Raw genomic sequence first — 20,295 nt, forward strand, 5'->3', positions numbered from 1 at the left:
GTCTCCTGGAAGCAAATTTTTCCGGGGAGGTGGGGCGGGGTGTGTGGGGTTCAGGCGGTAATGTGAGCCATAGGGAGCGGCAGATGAAGCTTATAGCTGGCTTGCTTGCGACTCACCTCCTGCTGTGCAGCCCAGTTCCTAAGAGGCTGCGGACTGGTACCCATCCGAGGCCAAGGGGTTGGGGACCCCTGACCTGGACACTCAAAAGCAGACAGTTGACCTTTGATTAAGCCCATTTTCCTGTGGAGTGAGCCATAAGGGGCTCCAAGACACAGTTTGGTTTCAATGTTTCAGTGTTCACAGCCAGAGGGCAAACTCAGAATGTCTCCTCCTCTTGCAAAAACTGGACCGCGAATGAGAAGTCTTTTTTTGAGTAGCCCTTCACGCACAACATCCCTGCAGATCTGATGGGCTTGACTGCCCAGAAGGATTGGGCTCTTCGTGCTGGTAGCAGAGCCTCATGCTAATCCCAGATCCTTAGCCATGAGTGTTGCTCCAAATCCGCCCTGATAGTAATCAGCCAGGTGAACTCCATCCATCACCCCAGGTACAGGATTGTAAGTGTCACTTGACCAACATCGTCCTAAGCTCGTATTTAGGATTTTAGCCAAGAGTTTTGGGTCAAGCCCTAACCTGAGTCCCAGATTCATAGCTTCAGCAGCTCCAATCCTACGAACACCCAACAGCAAGTGTTTGCAGATCTGCGAAGCCTGGCCAGTCCCAACAGCTCCACGATGCACCACATGGGAGCCCATGCACCACAGCAGCTCAACCCCTCCCATCCTAAATGTATGGTTGCCAGACCGAGCCGTTCCCACACCACCAGAAACAGGGGCATCCGAGAAAACTGCTCCCATTTTCTCAACTTCTTTGGCCAATTCTCTCAAAACCATAGGATCAACAGTACTGGAATCTATTAATAGTCTTTCTTCACTTTTTTTTGAATTCCATTTGCTAGAGTATAAGCTTCTAGCACATTGATGCACTGTAATAATTCTGTCACCTTTTTCGGCTACATCCGCTGCAGAAGACACTACCGGGTTCACTTGCATCTAGAAGCTCTTTGCATGCATCAGGGAACACATCAGCAATAGTGAGTGGCTAGCCATGTTTCAAGAGCTCTTTTGCCATTGGATTCCCCACGTTGCCTACTCCAGTGAATCCAACTGGAGTCTTGGAAGCTACTGACCTAGAACACAGCGCTGCAAGGCTGGCCACCGATGGCTGCTGCAGACGACTCCCTGTACCAGAGGCCGGAGGTGGCTCCACGGAGACGGAAGGAGGCTGACACGTTGCCCGCGCCCCTCCTTCCCATGGTGACCTCCTCGACTCCCGGCTCACCCACTGGCTGCTATAGGGTGCGTGGTGCGGAGGGCCGGCTCGGCTGTGGCGATTCTTAATACCTCTTTGTTACTAGGTTACACATACAATTTCACCTAGTGAGCAATTTAACAGAAGGAATTTTTTTCTACGGCATTTTTGTGGCACAGCAGATAGAAGCGAGGTCACTATTTCTTTGAAAAACTGAACTAAAAATTTATAGAAAGTCATGATTCATTCTACAAATATGCTGAGTCAAAGAAATGTGGAAATTGGTGCGATGGAGGAAGAGCGCTAGACTTCCCTGATGTTCAACTGGGACCTTTCTTCTGGTGTCAGAACATGGTTGTGTAACTCCTTTAATCCCAGTGGATTTTCCAAAAATTCCAGAATCTTCAGATTTTGGTAGCCCCTGTTTACTGCCTTTGCCCCCCCATGCCAAACCCCCACCCCACCCCGCACGCATTTATTTTTTACCAGTTGTCCTCCGGGGTGCTTTTCTTTATATAGTTATTGCAACAGTTTGTTAGACTACTGACCCCCAGTGCAAATGCCCCTCCCCCCCCCGTTTTCTCACCCTGTGTAGTTTTGTTCCACCTTGACCTGGGTTTGGTCACATGACTTGCTTTGGCCCAATGGCATATCAAGAGCTGAAGCTTGGAGAGTACTCGTGCTTTAGGGCTTGTCCTCATGGAAACCTGACATGTTAGGAAGCCTGGCTAACCTAGTGGAGAATAGGTCCAGGCCACAGCCAGCACCAATGGCCAGACATGTGAAAGCAACCAGCCCCAGTCCAGCAACCAGAGGATGGCAGCCTCAGTAGTCACCTCAGGTGAAAGCAAGATAGATCCACCCAGGGGATCCCAGCCCATTCTGCTGATTCACAAATTGTGAGGAGATAAAGTGCCTGCTGTTTTAAACCACCAAGCATAGGAGTAGTTCATCACACAGGAAGAGATATAACTATCTTCACTGTTAGATTATCTTCCCATTTTATACCATGTTTCCCCTCAAACGACTGTTCCTTTATCCAAGATTCTAGAAAAGAAATAACAACTGATGAGGCGGATAGAGCCTTAACATTTTTTAAAAGCTTTATAAACTTTTAAAATAACTATGTTAATAAAATCAATATTTATTTGATCACAAAATTATTTTCTTCAGTTGCCTTAAGAAGTAATGCAGAATTGTACTAAGTTTATAAATCTGGAGGCTCTAAAAATGTGTTATTCCTTGGATTCAAGTCCTAGTGTACTTTATGTGGGCATTCACGTTTGCAAAGTGATTCCAGGAAATTTGCGATTTCATTTTACAACTTTGGCCTAAGGAGTCTTATGATATTTTACCTGAGAAAAATAATATATTAATTCCACTTTCAGCTATTAAACCCATGGCTTCCTGTATTTTCTAAATTCCCTATCAGTAAAGAAGACTACGTATAGCATACAAGACTGTCATGATTAGGAGGAAGGTAGTACAGAAAGAACCTGTCAAATTAGGCATTGCCCAGTCATGTCAGTATACTAACGTGGGGAGCCACAGGCAGCTTGAAGCCTGGAAAAAAGACAGATACAATGTAATGATTATCCTAAGGATCCGGATAATGATTCCTATGATTTTGTTGTAAATATTAATGGCAGAGGATTCTGGGGAAATGATGGTGGCTACAGAGAAGATTTTTATCCCTGAATATGCCACCCCTCCCCTAAATACACAAGCCCCCACCCCCACAAAGAAGAAAGAAAAGCATCTAGGATAGCAAGATCAAAAACCCACAGAAAACATCTACAACAAGGTGTCCACATTAACTGCAACATACAGCCAGGTAGGAACAAATCAACAACAGGAAAAAGACCTACATATGTGTATCCCAAGGTGTGTGGGAGGAAGACGAGGGAAGGACTCTCTCTCTCTTTCAGGAGAGCCAAAGGTTACTATGGTTCACGAACTCACTGAGATTGAAAAACTCACTGAGAACAGCGGCAGAAACTGGGAGTGAACGTTGCAGGCTCCACTTTGCAGCTGAGTGCAAGAACTTTGAAATGTTCTGAGGATGCCAAGTGTTCTGGGGTCTGTGAAACCTTGACACCTATCAAACCAAAGCACCATTCCAGAACAAATCCCCATACTCAACAAGGACAAGAAAGAGGAGCCCTGGGCAGAGGAGGGCCAAGGAGGAAGATTTTAGAAATTTTAAGGTCATTTTTTAAAAGTATGTTGTGAAAATAATAGAAGATAGTGAGCCCTGGAGTTCTGAAGCTAGAAATTATATTCTGATCTATGATTCCCTCCTAAAGTGGAAACTTATTTCATTTAAAAATGAGTGACAGAAGAGTATTCCACTCACATCCTGTAGAAAATCAGTGAGAAAAAAAAAAAAGAAAAAAGAAGGGTGAAAAGAAAGTTCCAGCAAATCCTGAAAACATGACAGAAAGACACGTCCACAGAACAAATGAAATTTATTGCCTGATATTGCGGAAAAAGTAAAAGAAATTTTAAAAGGAATAGAAACTGGTTTTAAGAAAAACATAAAAGAAATTAGAAAAATTCAGAAATGAAGTGATTGGAGAATAGCAAGATTTGAAAAGGTGAAAAAATTCAGTAAGTAATTTGTTTAAAAAAAATCATGTCCCGAGAGAAGGTTAAACTAGAAGGAACACAAGTTTGAATAAACACAGTGGATAATGCCTCCTTGGAGAAATAGCTGATTTCAAATCCAGCATAAGAAACGAACAAGATGTTCCTGTTACACCTTGTCATACAAGAGAGCTGGGAAGACTTCAAAGACTACTGTGGTTGTGTGGAAAGGACTCAGGAGCCAACTTGAACAGGATCCGTGAACCTAAGAGGGGACAATCTCCGCATCGATATTTATAACAACCTCACTGAAAACAACAACAAAGAAAGAAAATACCTCATTAGTCATCTTCGGAAGCTACTTTGGAGTCAACCTTTCTCTCTCCTGTTTTTTCTTTTTTTGTAAAACTGGTAAATAAAATAAAAGAAACATTTATTCTTCCTTTCCTAATTAAACTGTAACTCAGGGCAACCAAGTAGTTGATGAAATCATCTTCTAGCTAGTAAATGAATAATAATCTAATTAGTAGAATATCACCATTTGGTACCCTTAATAAATTAATGGATCTAGACATTGATCATTAATGGCCGCAACGTCACAGTAAGACAGACACTTTATAGTTCCTTTTGGAATTCATCAATATTATCTATGAAGTAAACTTGACAAAAAATCACACCTGAATTATGTCAGTGCTCTAGATCTATCTACCAACTGACAGTAAATACATGGGCCAAAGCAGCATGATAAATATATAAGCATAAAGGGGATGCAATCCGCATAATCCAGACAGTTGGGAACCCTACTGGATGAATGCTTTGAATTCAATGACAAATACTTGCAAGAAAAATGAGCAAATTGAGTTCTTCTAAACCTATACTTTAAAAGAAATTGTGGGGCCTCCCTGGTGGCGCAGTGGTTGAGAGTCCGCCTGCCGATGCAGGGGACGCGGGTTCGTGCCCCGGTCTGGGAGGATCCCACATGCCGCGGAGCGGCTGGGCCCGTGAGCCATGGCCGCTGGGCCTGCGCGTCCGGAGCCTGTGCTCCGCAACGGGAGAGGCCACAGCAGTGAGAGGCCCACATACCGCAAAAAGAAAAAAAAAAAAAAAAAAAAAAAAGAAATTGTGTTTGGATCAGCAATCAAATAAATAATGGTTATTAAAATAAAAATACATTTATAGGACAATCAAGGAAACATGAACTGACTGGCTATTTGTTGATATTAAGGAATTATTATTATTTGCGGATGTGTGATAATGACATAGTTGAGCTTAAAAAGGGCAGTTCTTGCATTTTAGAAATATGTATACTGACGTTTTCACTGAGAAAAAGAAACCTGGGATTTGCTTTAAACTTGCTGGGGATGATGGTGGTAGTAGTAAGAGAGGGGACAGAGAAAATCTATTGGCCTGAAATGGACATGTGATGAGAACAATTGAGGAAAGTTTCTACTTCTTTCTTTTTACTCCTGTAGATGTTTGAAATGTTCCATACTAAAACATGTTTTATAAATGTAGATGGCTTGCAATTTGCTCTTCTGAGCTCTCAGAAGGCAAAAAGCCATTCTTAAATTAGGAGCTTTCTTCTCTAGCCAAGAATTCTAATGATAATTGTGTCCCAACTGGCCAGTGCACTCAGATTGCTCTGAGATCTGTTGGTGGAAAAAAATAAAGAGGCTCTTTAGTCTTAGAAGAAAACAACAAAGAGTAAAGGCTGCTGCTAGGTCTAGGGCAATAGTGTAGTATCAGTATAAGACAAAATATTAGTTTCTTCCAAAATCCACTTGTTACTACTGTGTATACTTTTGCAGCAAAATATCTTTTCTACATTGTCAGCATTAAAGTAAATTTACTATTTAGGGGGCATTTAAATTATCATATACTCAAAGCCTAGAAAGAATCCCCTAGGCTGAAATGACATTAAATCTTATTTTGGCCATTGTAGTGTATTCTCCAGTCCTACTTGCTTTGTCTATAACTGTCCTAAAAAGGTGTGAGGAGATCTGCCAATATTAATGCCAGGATTCAAAATGAGTTCTTTGCAGCTTGCTTCCTTCAGGATCTTCTGCCCTCAGACCCATGTATTTACTTAATGCCTCAGATTATTGTATATGTCACATCTTTCCAACTAGAAGACAAGCTCCTTTAAGGGCAGTGACCAGTCTCATCAACATCGAATTTACTCCAACACCAGTGCTTTCAAAATGTGTGTTGCTTAGTATATGTCTGACCGTAAGAAGTTATAGAAACAATTCTACTCTAACTAAATAATAATGATACTACTACTACTATTTCTACTACTACTGCTAATAAAATGTATGAAATAGAGTATAAATGAGAAAATAAAGATAACACTGGAAATCCCAGACTATAAAATGAATGATCCCAAAGCCACTTGCCAATCCATTGACTGTAAACAGTTACTTGTGAATTGGTCAACATTTAAATGCATAATTGAGAGAAGGGTTAAAACAAATTTTATTACCAAAAAACACAATTTTTATACCTACAATTTTTGAGCTCAACTAACCTGTATTTTTAACAGAAATAGATGAGATTCCAAGTATTCATTCAGGTTCCTAAATGATCCATTCCCTATCTTTCCTTATGAAACAATCAGTTATAACTCTAATCATTTGTCAAGGATTCACCAATCTCTACTTCCTTTATTTTCCAAGGTTTGGTATCATTACAAAATTAAGTCCTTTGGCAGAATTTAATAGTGTCAAAATCCCTCATCAATATTATTCACTGGGATAAAATAATATGAAAATTTTAAAAACACTGACTATGTGCTGAGAAATGATCCTTCAGTGATTCACTCAAGGTGGAGACTAGCATTCAGGCTACACCTGAGGTAGAACTTGAATTCCAAAGTGGACCTTTAAACCACAACTCATCTTCTCTTTTTAAAACCATCAGAAATAAGCCTGTTGCCTGACCTTTGACATTCTGCAAAGAGACCATATTTACATCTTTTGCCTCTTTTAACTCCCCTAGTCCCCTTCTCTACTTTCAGAATAGTGATTCCCAGATAAGTACAATGAGTTCAAACAGTGTGGTTAAAGGGGTAATTAGTCTGCTCTGCAGCCAAGTTACTCACAGAATAAATAAGTTGGCTTTCACAGTTGTTAGTTTCTTCCTGGGCTTTGTTTAGAGGGGTCTCAGCTCAAGCAAGCAGCCTGTCAGCAGCCTGAAATAACTCTGTGGAAATCTAATGGCATATATGTAAAATATGTCTATGAAACCTTTTATGCAATCTTAGATGCATAATTTTACTACTTCTTTAGGCCTGGAAAAGGATATTCAGCTACAAAAGGACAGAAAAGAAAATGTGTATAATGCCTCATGCCTGCCTCACACCCTAGAACCTTATTTTACCCCTGTTTCATCAGAAAATGATGTATACTGTAAGAAACATTTTTAAAATTATTTGATCAAATATTTAAGTGCACTAAGTCTCTGTATTTCTTAAAGCAAATATAGTTACCTTTCTGTCCCTTTCTAAAAGAAAGCAAAAGATACAGTTCTTTTTTCTTAAGACTCAGGGTTTATGGATATTAATTATTACACTATATTGACACCCAGACATGTTTATAGGAGGCTTTTGAGACATACAGAGCTATTTATTCCCATACCAAATGGCACTTCTTTTTCCTCTGCCTTCTGCTTGTATTTTTTCTGTTGTGATTATATCCTACTGAGGCTGCTACATGTCTTTGTTTGATTTGAGGTTCTAAAGGTAAGACTGTATAGTCTCCTTGCTACAGAAGAATAATGGGTTTTATGACTGTTTGCCTTCAGAAGCCTCCTTTTCCACTCATTCTCATTTCATATCTATGGTGAGGTGTCTAAAACAGATGAGTTAGTTCTGAACTGGTGACATATAAATCAATTATTATTTGATTCATATTCAAAGCAGCTCCTCCTAAAATAGTGGCCTTCCTGTCTGTGGGATGTAGTCTAACCTACTGCCTGGATCTACACCCACCAACACCCATATTTTGTCTATTGTTACCTTGGACACTTGTAGGAACTGAGTGGGTTTCTGTTTCTATAGTGTCCATTGACAGACAAATGAATAAAGAAAATATGGCACATATGTAGAATTGAATGTTATTCAGCCTTAAAAAATAAGGGAATCTTGCCATTTGCAACAACTTGGATGAACCTTGAGGGCATTATGCTAAGTGAAATACGTCAGAGAAAGACAAACGCTGCATAATCTCACTTTTACGTGGTGTAATCTAAAAAAGCTGCTCTCACAGAAACCGAGTAGAATGGTGGCCGTCAAGGGCTGGGGAGTGGAGGAAATGGGGAGTTGTTGGTCAAAGGGTATAACCTTCCAGTTATAAGATGAATAAATCCTGGGAGTCTGATGTACAGCATGGTGACTATAGTTAACAACACTCTATTGCATACTCAAAAGTTTCTGAGATAGTAGATCTTACATGTTCTCATCACACACATACACACACACACACACAAAACGTAATTAATTGTGTAAGGTCATGGATGTGTTAACTAACCTTATTGTGGTAATCATTTTGCAATATATACATGTATCAAATTATGATGCTGTACACCTTAAACTTATACAGTGTTATATGTCAATTACACCTCAATAAAACTGGAAAGAAGAAAAAGATTCAAATGGAGAAGGGTGAGGCTGGTAGAAAAAAGCCACTGCCTTGAGCAGTACCGAGGTGGGCGGAAAGCCATGGGGCTCTATTAGCACTGCTGGGGAGGCTCTGTTCCCACGTGTGGGGAGGGGGTAGGACAGCACAGCTGTGATCCTTATTGCAGACCCTAGGCAGCCTCAGGCAACTTTTCAAAGTTAGATGCTGAAAACCAATAAATGAAATTATAAGGAACAATTACATAAATGTCTTTATTCTACTTCTGGTCCTCTTGGCAACTTTTTCCATCTAAAAGCTGCGCCCTGCAGTTCTCAAAGCAGGAACATTAACATGGATCAGAAGTTTCCAAACTTTTCATCATCAACCCCTACACCAAAAGAAAAGTTGAAATTTTATGACCCCTAGTATATGAAGTATCTTGTGTGTTTTTAATATTTATCAAGAGAACATTTAGCGGTTAGCTACTATGTGCCAAGAGAAAATAAAAATAAGACACAGACTTTAAATGCAGACTTTGTTCCGGTATTCTTCTTCCTTTTAACTTCAGTATAAGAACTATTGAGCTATTTGCTGTCCCAGTAAGGGGATAAGCAGACGATTACAGAATCCTGTGATCTCTTCCCAAGTTTGCAACTATAGGGTTGGTCCTAGAATTGCTCAATAACTTTGTATTTTGATTTAAGGGGAAACTAAAAGAACTTCCTGTCCCAAAGTAACTCTGCTTTGCGGAGACTGGAGGTGCCGTGCAACTGACTTAAGATACTGTTTATTTGTTTAAACAGTTAAATAAGTAGTTTCTATTTAACAAGTGAGCACAAATTTTCACAACAGTACCTACCCCATGACATAACTCAGACGAAAACTCTGAGGGAACGGAAAACTAGATGGGCAAAAAGTCCAGGTTCCATCCACTTTACATGGGATATTGATAGGCTTGTAAAACTTACAGAGGTACCTGGGGGTACCCAGGAACCCTGGGTATTTAGTATACAGATCAGCAAAGGATGGTGGAAAATAAGATGACACCAGGTCAGGGGACAAATTAAGCAGGTGAAGCTGGTCCTTTATATTCTTTTCCCTTCTGATACACCACTGCTCGTTCATGTCCAGAATATGTTCTGTATCCTCAGTAGACCTACACACACACACACACACACACGTGTGTGTGTAGCACATAAACATGCACGCATGCATGCATGTACACATACATGGAGTCCCCAGTCTTCTCAGTTAAAATTCAGCTTGTAGTAACTAAAGAAAATTTATAATGCCCTATATTTTATAGATTTTTAAAATACTTGCACTTTAATAGAAAACTTTTAATGTCTGAAAATCCCTTCTGACGAAGGAAGTTATTTCTGATATTGGAGGTTGACAGTTTCACAGAGAAAACTTCAGGAGCACAGAGACATGCCTGACCCTCTCCCCACGCACCATCTGGGGAGAATTCACCAACACAGAGGCTCAATCCCTCTGCTAAGTCAAAATCAAGTATACCAACATCATTATTTCACAGAGAATACCCTACCTCATGTTAGGCATTCATATGTATTTTATTTGTTGAAGAGAGGAAGAAGATATAAAGGAGGGAATCATCCAAAATTACAGAGTACACCATTTAAGTCAATATAGATATTTAAATTTAAGGTAAAATTAAATGATAATTTGAAATTATATGTGGAGTTTTATTTACTAAAGAATATTTTGCAAAGTTCAACTCCTATTTGAACTTATGTTTTCAGAGAAGGTATTTGGTCCAAATGAAGAATACCTTCAATTATTGTTCTTTTATTGCAAGCAAAAAAGGATTTATACTTCTTTTCATGAAATATGGTTGTTTGACAACAGAAGGATAAATATTTTATATTTTTAGAAACAACAGTCAGGCTACTGATATTCTTAGTTAGTTTTAATAAATCTGAATGCTTCTTATCATCTACTCTTTAGCTTGTAACTGAGGAGTTGAATACCTCCGGGAAGATATGTGCTCCAGACCCGTAAATATGCAGTTCACAGAGCCCACCACCAGAGGGCAATAAAGAAGTCAAATCTTGAAACCATGGAGTGAAAATAGTGGGAGTTTAAATAAAAGCAACATTTCACAGTATGCTTTTCTGACCAACGTTATATCTAATAACTTAATGGATTGTATGTACATGGATTCTGACACTTCACTGGTCAATTTCTATGATAAGGGGAACGTAATTGGAGTGTAGAAAAACAGTATACTTACATCTTAAAATTCCACCCCTACAGAATCTACTACTCACTATTGAAAAATGGTAAGAAGAATAGCTTTCTGTGTCTCAGTCACCAGTTAACATTTTCAAGAGTAGAATTTATCTTCCTATGATGCTCAAATACACAGGAAAAATGCATATCTAGGACAATGGATAAACTCTATATGACATGTGAAAATAATTCTTCAAATGGAAAAAGTAAAAGATCTAAAAGGAACAGTTTTATATGCATTAGTGTGGATATATACATAAAGAGGCTCTAAGAAACATAAAAATCACTTCCAGGAAGTAATTTTAGGTAGAAGAGAATTAACATGGATGAGGAAGGAAAGAGAGTTGGTTTTAAGATAGTTTCATTTACTTGGTTTTTTTGTGTGTTTATTTATTTGTTTTATTTATTTGGTCTTTGGAATATAAGGAAACACTGGCTTTCACATCCGTATCCCAGTGGAACAAAGGGACTGAGGTCTATACTGGAGCCCAGCCATTGTTTGACTATCTTGTAATAATACTGGTGAAATACAGCCAAATCATTTGAACTACAAGCATCCTCTCTGACAATAATCTTAAGACATCAACATTATAAATTAAAGAAAGGAAAGAGAGAATACTGTTTTCTTTAGAGAGAAAATACAGATTCTGGATCAAATCAATAATGTCAGCAAACCTCATGGGTATAAAATATTCTGCTGCCTATCATTTAGATCATGCCTCTAGAAGAGGGAAACTGGGTGATAATTTCCCCAGATTTTATATTTAATTCAAATATTTTAGGTAAGAGGCATCTCTAGTAAAACAATGTATCATTGATTTTTTCCAATAGGATAGCTCACAGGAGTTCCTCTTTCCTTCTCAAATACATATGGGGAAATGGAGGTGGGTGTGGGTTAGAGGAACTATCTAAATAGAGCATAGTAATCAACAGTTTGTTTTTTAAAAATAGAAATTTCTATTTAAATTGTTTCCAGAGACAGGAACACACAGAGACAATTCCATGTGACAACAGTGGAAGAGACCAGAGTGATGCAGCTGCAAGTCAAAAAACGCCAACACCAGTGATTGATGGCCACCACCAGAATCTGGTTAAGACAAAGAAGGATCCTCCCCTTGAGGCAGAAAGAACATGGCCCTCTCAACACTCTGAGTTTGATCTTCTGGCTTCTAGAGCTGTGATAAAATACATTTCTGTTCTTTTAAGCTAACAAGTTTGTGGTATCTTGTTATGGTAGCCCTAGAGATAACAGTATTTGATTCCGGAGATGGCAACTGTATTCTGACTATGTAATGACTATTCCAAGATGATCAACAGACACAAAGATAAAGAAAAGCAAAACTGAGACTAAGCCCAGTTCTTTTTATTCCCAGAATAATAAATGATTTTTTAATTAATTTAGATCTCTTTGTCTAACCCCTCTGCTTTTCAAAAGACTATGTGTGACCAATCAAGTATTAATATGTTATACTTTCATTTTAATTCATCTCAAATTATTTCTAATTCCCCTTATGAGTTCTTACTTGACCCATGAATTATTTAGGAATATATTGTTTAATTTCCATTTGTGATTTTCAACACATTTCTTTCTGTTAACAATTCCTTATTGCATTCTGTTGTCATCTGAAAGCACTCTTTGTATTGTTTATATCCTTTAAAATGTACTGAAATTTGTTTTATGGCCTAGCATATAGTATATCCATGTGCATTTGAAAAGAATGTATATTCTGATGCTGTTGGGTGGAATGTTTTATAGATGGCTGTTAGGTCTAGTTGATTGATAATGTTGTGCAAGTTTTTTATTTTCTTGTTGATTTTCTGTCTGTTCTGCTATTGAAAGAAAGGTATTAAAGTATCCAACTATTATTGTAGAACTGTCTGTTTCTCTTTTCCATTGTGTCGATTTTGCTTCATTGTATTTTGAAGTTCTGTTGTTAGGTGCATATAAGTTTATAATTATTATACATTCTAGATGGTATAATCATTTTATGAGTTTAAAATATCTTTGTCTCTAGTAAAAATTTTCGTCTTAAAATATATTTTTTTCTGATATTTTCTTAGCCACTCCAGTTTTGTTGTTGTCTTGGTTTGTTTTGTTGTTACTGTTATGGTATATCTATTCCAACCCTTTTACACTTCATCTATATATTTTCTTGACTCTAAAGTGGGTCACTTTCTTGTTGATGTTATATACATATGCAACTGTATATTACATTCAAAAATTACATATATAATAACAACTTATGGCAGACTTTGAACTGGACCTTTTTTTTTTTTTTGGTACGCGGGCCTCTCACTGTTGTGGCCTCTCCTGTTGAGGGGCACAGGCTCCGGACACGCAGGCTCAGCGGCCATGGCTCACGGGCCCAGCCGCTCCGCGGCATGTGGGATCTTCCCAAACTGGGGCACGAACCTGTGTCCTCTGCATCGGCAGGCAGACTCTCAGCCACTGCACCACCAGGGAAGCCCTGAACTTCACCTTTAAATGAGTATGATTTAGACAGTAGAGCTTCCCTACCAAATGCAAATAACTCACTTGAACTCTCTTTTTTGTAAAGGACAGACCAATTCTTCCAAGGGGAATTCTTGAACTCATTAGATATGTGATATTCATTATAATTAGTTGTATTTAACACCACAGAAAGGACTTGGCCAAAGGCTATTTTACTCTTCTTCCTCACTGGATGATTAGCTAGGTTCATTTTTAAAAGGAAGATATACTCTAGATATTTAAATGTAGGGGATCTCTTCCTTTCAAATCTCAGAAAGAAAGGTGTGCTTCAGTTTCCCTGCAGAAAGCTCTAGTATCTTGCCCCCCTTTTGGAAGAGGAACAAATCCTTCTTTCTCTATTCTTCTTTGTCTTCTTCCCTTCATCAGCAATGAGCCTCTTTATCATTTTTGTCAGCCCAAAGAATAATTTTTCTCTTTCCAGGCCATTCAAAAATTGTACACTAAAAAGTAAACGGAAAGAGCTTTATTTATAAAAATAAAACAGCTATGGCATTAGTTCTTAAAGAGTATAAAACTTTGATCCCTCATTCCAACAAAAAGTCTTGTTAGCATTTAGGGTTCAATGAGAGGCAATACACAAAAATGTTTTGGTGACTCATTTGACATCTTTACTCATAGATTTGAATTCATAATGGTGAATATCAGACATGTTTGTGTTAGGCAATTAAAATTAAATTATATCTAGACGTATTTTAAATTACCACATTAACGATAGCAAGTAATCTTAGAACTCATCTTGAAAGTAAAAGGTACTTTTATACTTTATAATGAAAAAATCAATAAAATGTGCCTTTATGCAGAGAAAATGTAATTATAATACCAATTAATGTTAACTGGTCACTTTTTTTATTGAAGTATAGTTAACATACAATATTATGTTAGTTTCAAGTGTTCAACATAGTGATCCAACATCTAAATACATTTGAATTGGTCACCATGATAAGTCTAGTAACCATATATCACCATACAAAATTATTTCAGTATTATTGACTATATTCCTTATGCGGTAGATTGCATCCCCAAGACATTTATTTTATAACTGGAAATTTGTACCCCTTAATCCCCTTCACCTATTTCTCTCAGTCCCCTATCCCCCTTCCCCTCTAGTAATCACCAGTTTGTTCTCTGTATCTACAAGTTTGTTTCTCTTTTGTTTCCTTTGTTTTATTTTTTAGGTTTCACATATAAGTGAAATCATACAGTATTTGTTCTTATCTGTCTGACTTATTTCACTTAGCACACCTAGTACTCTAGGTCAATCCATGTTGTTGCAAGTGAAGATATTTCATTCTTTTTTAGGACTAAGTAATATTTCATTATATATATGTGTATATATACACCACATCTTCTTTATCCATTCATCTATTTATGGACACTAGTTTCTTCCATATCTTGGCTATTATAAGTAACGCTCAAATGAACAGAGGGGTGCATACATCCTTTCTTATTAGTGTTTTTCTTTTCTTTGGATAGATACTCAGAAGTTGAATTGTTGGATCATATGGTAATTCTATTTTTAACATTTGGGGGAACCTCTGTACTGTTTTCCATAGTGGCTGCACCAATTTACATTCCCACTAACAGTGCACAAGGGTTCCCTTTTTGATCAAGGCCATTCTGACAGGTGTAAGGTGATATCTCACTGTGGTTTTGATTTGCATTTCCCAGATGATTAGTGATATTGAGCATCTTTTCATGTGTCTTTTGGTCATTTGTATGTATTCCCAAAGCAATGTAACCCCTATCAAAATACCAATGGCATTTTTCACAGAATTAGAACAAATAATCCTAAAATTTGTATAGAATCATCCAAACAAACAAACAAACAACCTCCAATAACCAAAGCTATATTGAGAAAGGAAAACAAAGCTGGTGGTATGATATGCACTGATCTCAGACTATACTACAAAGCTATAGTAATCAAAACGTTATGGTATTAGCATAACAACAGACACATAGGTCAGTGGAATAGAATAGGGAGCCCAGAAATGAACCCACAGTTATGTGATCAATTAATCTACAACAAAGGAGGCAAGAACATACAATGAAATAAAGACAATAAATGGTGTTAGGAAAATTGGACAACTACTTGTAAAAGAGTGAAACTGAATTATTTCCTTATACCATACATAAAAATAAATTTAAAATGGATTAAAGACTCACATTTAAGACCTGAAACCATAAAACCCCTAGGAAAAATACATTGACATCGATCTTAGCAATATTTTTTTGGGGTCTATCTCCTCAGGCATGGCCAACAGAAGTAAAATTAAACAAGTGTCATTATATCAAACTGAAAAGCTTTTGCAGAGAGGAGAAAACCATCACAAAATGAAAAGGTAACTTACTGAATGGAAGATTTTTTCAAATGATATATCTGATAAGGAGTTAATATCCAAATTATCTAAAGAAATCATACAATTTAATATCAAAACCCCCCAGATATTCCAATTTAAAAATGGGCAGAGAACCTGAACTGGTTACTTTTTAAAGTGTTTGATACAGTACTTAGATGCATTCTTTTTTCATTAGCCTTGAATATCAATACTCTTAACATCTCCGTTTATAAATGAAGAAATTAAGGGATGGAGAGATAAATGACTTGTCTAAGGTACAAAGCTTATTACAAAAAAGATTATACTAAACCAGATCTCTGATTCAGATTCCTATACTTTAATCATTATGGCTTACTGCAGAAGATTAGAGACAGAATTTGACATTGAAAGCTTAGATTCCAGTTTTTAATGAGACTTCTTCACCATGCCTTTATGTCTAAGGGAAAAAATTCTGGTCTGTACTGCCATTAATGGTAATACTGCTTTAGAGAATTGTTCTGGAGGGAAAGGATATTATTCAAATTTATTTTTAAAGTTTTTTTTTTTTTGGTTTGACTTTGTTTCTTAATTTTCTCATGCTAGGATGGGAGGGCAAACAAAACCTAAACTAACAATACCAACTATACGTGTGTGTGTGAGTGTGCCTGTACTTATAAGTATGAAAATACAACTTACAAGAAAAGGCAAGGCCAGAATCTATAAGGCTAAGGATTTTGACTTTATCTTAGATGCAAGAGAAAGCAATTAAATGAAAAGATAGTTGTGTAGATACTAGGCTGTTCAAGTAGAGCAAAGGAGAAATGGTAGTGGCTAAGATGGTGGCAATGAAGATGAAGAGAAACATTATAAATGTGATGAGAGAGAGAGAGATGAGATTCCAGAGGACCTAATGATGCAGTCGATGCAGAAAGTGAAGAAAAGGAAGGAATTGAGGACCATTCCCAGGTTTTTGCATTGAGTTACTTTTTGTGTGAATCATGGTACCATTCACTGAGCAAGAAAAGATTTGCAGGATGGGACAGTTTGGAAGAAGGAATAATTGAAGTTTCATTTTAGACATCTTAGCTGTAGAGACGTCAAGCAGTGTTCCTCATATTTCTCCAATGAAAAGAATCACCTGGGGATCTTAGTGCACATATGGATTATCACCTTTTCTGCTAGAACTTCTGGTTTGGTAGTCTGAGTTGAACACAAAGTACTGGATTTTCTCACACTGCAGAAGAAAAAAAAACACACTGAAGGAGGTGGGAAAGAGCTAACCTAAGTAACTTTGGAAAATAGTATTTTAATATACTGTAATTAACCATGCACAATATATACTGAAAAGCTAAAGACAAAAAGAAATGTACACAAATACTGAACTTGTTAGTAAATTTATTTTTCACACGTGTACAGGTTAATGATTTTTAAATATTTTATGTGTATTCCAGAATTGAGCAAATGAATAAATAGACTGCAAATAATGAGAATCAGGTTTCTAATTGTTAAAGAAAAGAGCTACAAATAAGGAAAGGGTAAGGGAGGCTAGAATAAACCCTGTGGTGTTGGATTGGAATCAAGGTATCAATTTGAATTCATATATCAATTTGAAGTTATATATATATGTAGATAGACAGATGATAGATAATGTGTGTGTATACACACACACCCAGATAGATAATATGAAAATAGAGATACTTGTATATTTTTATGTATTCGTATATATATTTTTAGCTCTCTCTGCTGAAAACACAATGAGGTAGCTTGGATAGCGATAAATCCACCTCATACCAAGATTCTGGTTTCTGAATACCATTATTAATGCAAGAAACAAGAACTCCATGGAGAAATGACTGATTCAAGGCTGAGACAGAGGAAAGTACAAGATGGGTCTGGAGCATTTTGTGGTGTCAGAAAGTAAGATATTACTCCAAAAATTGTATGGCCATGTAGGAAAAATATAGGAGACAGCTGGAAGGAGTACCAGTGACCAAATATGGAACACTTTGAGAAACAAAACTATTAATGATAGTAATAAATTTTAACCCGTAGAATAAAATAAATATCCACAAGTTCACACTGATGTATGTATATATATAAACAAATAACCAGATAAATACATAAATGAAGAAGAAGAACAGCTCTTTCTTATACTCAAATTATAGTTAATAAATGTAGAGGGAATGATGGGAATAGAAAATGAACAATCATCAAACACCACAGTAAAGGATGGAGTCAAAAATTATTGATGGATGCTAAAATTAGTATGGGAAAATTAAACAAGAAGCAGAATATTTGAACAATCTCAAATAATTACAAAGGGAAAAATAGTGATTTTGCAGCTATCATTATAACTAAGTCATCAACGTTAGCATCCCCAGTAGTGAGACACACAGATTTGTTTGCACCTCTAATATGTACTGAAAATGGCATATCTCTCCTGAAGTGTTCTTGTCAAGAAATACATATCCTCAGTCTAACCATGAGAAAATATCAAACAAATCCTATTTGAGAAAAATTCTACAAAATGACTGGCTAGGATTTTCCATTAGTTCAAGGTCATAACAGACAAAAAAAGACTGAGGAACTATCCTAGATTAGAGAAGAATGGGGAGATAAGACAAGCAAATGCAATAAGGGATCCTAGATTTGAATCTGGACCACAAGACAATAGGCAATATTTGAATACGAGTCTATAAATCGTTAGTAGCATTGTGACAATGTAAACTTTCTGCTTTCAATAATTATACTCTAGTAATATAAAATGTTAACATTTGGGGAAGCTGAGTAAAGGGTATATGGGAACTCATACTGCTATGTTTGAAGTTTTTTGATAAATAAGATTTGATAACACAGTTTTATAAAACCTTAGTTTGGACATTTCTGAACCTCTTTTTTGTTTCCTTATGGAAGAAAGTTGCTTGTTTAGGGTTAATACTAATTCAGTGGGGGTAAGATTTACACAGGACCAACCCTAACAATAATAGTGTGTGGCACAGGAAACAACTTTGAATGGCCATTTCAAGGAACAATATACTTAAGTGTATACAATGAGTAAAATGGATGAACTACACAAATTAATGAGTTGAAAAACCATAGAATCATAGAATTTTCTCACTGTAAAGGCTCTTACTTTCATAACTTTTCAGAACTTTTCCGTTCCTATGGGTAAATACCAAAGAGCAGGATTACTAGATCACTGTATGGTAAAAGTACGTTTATTTTGTAAGAAACTGCTAAGTATCCCGCTAGCCACAAATGAGAATTCCAATTGTTCTGCATCATCACCAACTTCAGTATTTCAGTTTTGGGATTTTAGCCATTTAAATAGGTGTGTAGTGGTATCTCATTATTGTTCTAATTCAAAATTCATTGATGACATGGAATGTGTAGCATCTTTTCATATGCTTATTTGCCATGTGTCTATTTTCTTTGTTTAACCATGGTAGTTTTGTTGTTTTTTTTTAACCAAGGCCTGCTAACTCTTGTCCTCCTGTGTCTATTTATGTTGTCTTTTTTCTCTCTTTCTTCTTTTTTTGAACTTTTGATCATTTAGTCTTTTTCCTGGTTATGTCCAATTATTTTTTATACTAAAATTGGGCTTAACTTATTTTAGGAAAGTATAAAGATACCTCCACATTCTGGATGTTGTTATCTTTCTCTTGAAAAGATTTACTTTGGCCCATGGCAGACAGTTACTATAGGGACTGGTAACCTTAGTCCATTCTCAGTTTGAGCTCATTCAAAGCCATTTTTCAGGCTGTGTGAAGGTTGGTCTATTTCTGTCTTGTCCTTCCCTACGGGTGTTGCCCTTTGGGATTACAATGTGAAAGTTTGGGTTCTCCCTATTCCCAACTACCCTTGTATTTGTTACGCTTTAAATGTGATGGTTCCCACAGCCCTGTGAGACTAAAGATACACTTAGCTTGTCATTCCATTAGTTGTTGCCTTTAGCTTGAGCTGTTGCCCTTTGGCTTCTGTGGTTAGAGTCTTTTGAACTCCTTGGCTTTTCAGCTCCTAGGCTGTATGAGCTGAATCAGCAAATGCCCAGAGGAGAAAAGCTGCACCAAATGTCAAGCTTGCGTCTGTGTTTCCCTTCTCTCCACAACTTGGCCCACACGTCTTGGTGTCTCCCTGACGTTCAGATGCCAGCGAACAGATGTTTCCTTGCTTTGTCCAGCTTTGCTACAATTCCTGTAGACGTCGCCTGACCTTATGCGATTACTGAACTGTCGTCTCAACTACCCCCAGGAAGAAAATGTACAATTTTACGTTTCATTTTCTATATTACCTCAGGTTCTGTAGAGACCTTTTACCTCACTGCTCGGTCCAGTTCCTGTGTTCGCAGTAAGATGGAGATAAGGTGGAGGCTAAGAATACTGGGGGGAAATCACTGATGAATGATATGTCTCGTTCTGTTTGTTTTTCCTCTCCTTACTTATTACTCTGGCAGCCTACACCTGCCTTTCTTCATTTGACCCAGTTGCCCAAATAAGAAACCCACTCTGGTAAAGACCTGACTTTACTCTCATAAATGTCTGCATGTTAGGATTAGCTAGATGATGAACACCATGCCAGAGTTCTTTGTGTGAGACTTTTGCAGACTTTTGTGAGCCCTTTAGTTTGCCTCTTGCCAACGCTGCTCAGATTGTTGAGGTTTTCTAAGATTCTGTAGGTCAAACCTCTCTACCTGCATACCAGA

At 37.3% G+C, this 20,295-nt stretch overlaps 1 long non-coding RNA gene and 1 pseudogene across 4 annotated transcripts in view; both read right to left on the reverse strand.

Moving 5' to 3' along the window:
* LOC308609961 overlaps positions 1–20,295 on the reverse strand; it is a 186,036-nt gene that overhangs the window by 153,929 nt on the left and 11,812 nt on the right. The gene's annotated exons all lie outside the window — the stretch shown is intronic.
* Positions 317–20,295, reverse strand: part of LOC308609967 (3-hydroxyisobutyrate dehydrogenase, mitochondrial-like) — a 28,886-nt pseudogene continuing 8,907 nt past the window's right edge. Inside the window, exon 3 of the transcript in view lies at positions 317–1,384. The product of the transcript in view is annotated as a 3-hydroxyisobutyrate dehydrogenase, mitochondrial-like (transcript). The remainder of the gene's footprint in view (positions 1,385–20,295) is intronic.

The sequence above is a fragment of the Mesoplodon bidens genome (genome assembly GCF_964165515.1).
Source record: "Mesoplodon bidens genome assembly, contig: HAP1_SCAFFOLD_206, whole genome shotgun sequence".
NCBI classification, from domain to species: Eukaryota; Metazoa; Chordata; class Mammalia; order Artiodactyla; family Ziphiidae; genus Mesoplodon; species Mesoplodon bidens.